Consider the following 3,169-nt stretch of genomic DNA (forward strand, 5'->3'; position numbering starts at 1 on the left):
TAAAAAATTAAGTAGAAAAAAAGACCTTACATAAAAATTCATAAAAAAAAAGTTTATACATATATACACAAATCCTTTTAGGAATTGATTCTTGAATGTTTAGGACACATCTTGATGTATTTTGGATGAAGTCAGACCCATGGAGGTGAAGATCTGAAATGAGAAAAAAAGGGTAACTTTTTTTGGCCAAAAAAATTTGTCCAAATTTCATGAATTTTTTTGGGTACCCAAATGAAATAGGAGGTGGCTAATCTTTTTAGGAAATAAACATATGTTATCCTAGAATAGAAATATGTAAAAAAATCTTCATTATTTTGTAAATTACATTTATATCAGGGGCCATATCTAAAGGTAATTTTTTGAGTACTTAGAAATTTCGTAAAAAAATACATATATTTAATATATAATATATTTATGCAGGTAAAAATATACCAAAATATCACAAATTCTATAGGGAACAAGAATATATATAGATAGGGCAACTTACGCTTCGGATATGTCCACAAAATGGCCGCCAACCACACTGACTCAGACTCCCTAATCTGCCACTTGAAATGTAGGAAGGGTATGTCAATTTCAAGGTGTTATTTACTAATCTAATTATTATTGGATATGCATAGAAATTGTATGGTGGGTTGCTGGATAATTGTCGATTATTTTACGACTATAAAATTAAAATTCTGACCCAAAAAAAATTTTTTGAAGGGAAATAAAATCGAAAAAAAAAATGTAAAACAATATAATATTTTAGCTAAAAAAATTTGATGATATTCAATCAAAAAAGAAGTAAACAAAATTTTCCGACAAATAAACATCTAGAGGAATCATTACTCTGTTATAGTTCCTTAGTACGTAGTAATTTTGAAAGAAATGGGAAAAAACGAAAAAGTGGCAATCGCAGGAAAATCGAACACATACCTATATATACGCCATATCTGGCTAAAAATAAAGATAGGCATGGGTAGCCAGATCATCTAGAAACACTTTCCAACACTATAAAAATACAAGTTTTGCGACACTACTTGCCAATTCCTTACGGTAACATGACTAAGCAAAAGAATGCAAAACAAATAAAAAGGGGCACTCGCGGAAAAATGGCCAACATTCTAATATACGGCATTTCAGAAAAAAAAAAAAAAATTCAGCCACGTACTAGGCAAACCATCAAGGCACATTTTCCGACAAATAAACATCTAAATGAATCATTACTCTGTGATAGTTCCTTAGTACGTAGTAATTTTGAAAGAAATGGGAAAAAACGAAAAAATGGCAATCACAGGAAAATCGAACACATACCTATATATACGCCATATCTGGCTAAAAAAAAGATAGGCATGGGTAGCCAGATCATCTAGAAACACTTTCCAACACTATAAAAATATAAGTTTTGCGACACTACTTGCCAATTCCTTACGGTAACATGACTAAACAAAAAAATGCAAAACAAATAAAAAGGGGAACTCGCGGAAAAATGGCTAACATTCTAATTTACGGCATTTCAGAAAAAAAAAAAATTCAGTCACGTGCTAGGCAAACCATCAAGGCACATTTTCCGACAAATAAACATCTAAATGAATCATTACTCTGTGATAGTTCCTTAGTACGTAGTAATTTTGAAAGAAATGGAAAAAAACGAAAAAATGGCAATCACAGGAAAATCGAACACATACCTATATATACGCTATATCTGGCTAAAAAAAAATAGGCATGGGTAGCCAGATCATCTAGAAACACTTTCCAACACTATAAAAATATAAGTTTTGCGACACTACTTGCCAATTCCTTACGGTAACATGACTAAGCAAAAAAATGCAAAACAAATAAAAAGGGGCACTCGCGGAAAAATGCCCAACATTCTAATATACGGCATCTCAGATAAAAAAAAAGACATGCACGTGTTAGCCCAACCATCAAGGCACACTTTCTAACACATAAACATGAAAAAAAATCAATAATATACGGCAATTCCTTACTACGTAGTAAATTTTTACAAATATTTGAAAAAAACAGAAATTGGCAACCGCAGTTAAATACCCAATATACCAATAACTACGTCGTATCTAACAAAAACAAAGTCACGTATGGGTAGCCAGATCATCTAGACACACTTTCCAACACTAAAAAAGCAAAAGTTTTACGACACTATTCGGCAATATCTTACGGAAAAATGACTTGGCAAAAAAATGATAAAAAATGAAAAAGGGGCACTCGCGGTAAAATGGTCCTCGTGGTGATGAACGACATTTTAACTAAAAAAAAAATCATGCACATGGTAGCCAAACCATCCACCAAGACTTTCCACAACTGATAACCTATACAAGTTGCACCATTCTACGACAATTTCATAATACGTAATAACTTTGATAATTATGCAAATTACCTTAGAAGGGTAAACTCGGTCGCGCTCGACCCCGACACGTCTCAGAAATCGGGGAAGGAGTACAGCTACAGCAATGCACATCTGGACACTACTAGAGCGTGTAGGCGAGACACCTACTGCAGGTCGATCACCCACAAATTCAGTCACGGGGGTGAGTCACGTGAGAAAAACCTGTTTTTTTTTTGACGCGGACGACCCACCGTACCTATCCAGGGTTAAACACGACGATATGTATAAGCATTTACAGTACCATAAACACGATATGAAAAAATCACACATTAAACAAGATATGAACACATATATACCTTATTAAATAAGATCGAATATATGAATATAGCTGGTAAACAGTACACGTAACTCAAAACACATTACCACTGACCTGAGCTTCAGCTGTTCCATTGTGTCCAGCTGCCCACCAGTCGACCCAAGTAAAAATGGTTAGCAGAGACAATTGGCGTAAAAAGGCAGAACAGAGGATTTGAAATCTCAGTCCTAAAGGCTTTTATATCTCCGGTAAGTTCTACTCTTGTGGCCACATCTGTAAAAGGAGAGAAAAGCTACTTTTTTGAAAATTGTTGTGTTTACCCAAGTGTCATTTGATTGGATACAATATGGCGAACAAGGTTAAATATATTGCATCCTCTGAGAGACATAGTATAATTATATAATATTTAAAGGAAGACTCAGACCTACATGGCTGACAACTATGAAATGCGAAGTAGGGGATGATGAATGGAGTACTGTATTAAAAGTTCAAGATAGAGACGACTGGCGAAATCTAACCGAGGC

At 34.2% G+C, this 3,169-nt stretch overlaps 1 long non-coding RNA gene across 6 annotated transcripts in view; it reads right to left on the reverse strand.

The window, feature by feature from the left end:
- The window catches only part of LOC137641355 (uncharacterized), a 535,183-nt gene extending 532,270 nt beyond the window's left edge, over positions 1–2,913 (reverse strand). For all 6 annotated transcript variants that reach the window (XR_011044499.1, XR_011044497.1, XR_011044501.1 and 3 more), the window contains exon 1: positions 2,760–2,913. This is a non-coding gene — a long non-coding RNA (uncharacterized lncRNA). The remainder of the gene's footprint in view (positions 1–2,759) is intronic.
- Positions 2,914–3,169: the final 256 nt, after the last annotated feature.

The sequence above is a fragment of the Palaemon carinicauda genome, chromosome 5, assembly GCF_036898095.1.
Source record: "Palaemon carinicauda isolate YSFRI2023 chromosome 5, ASM3689809v2, whole genome shotgun sequence".
Taxonomy (NCBI): domain Eukaryota; kingdom Metazoa; phylum Arthropoda; class Malacostraca; order Decapoda; family Palaemonidae; genus Palaemon; species Palaemon carinicauda.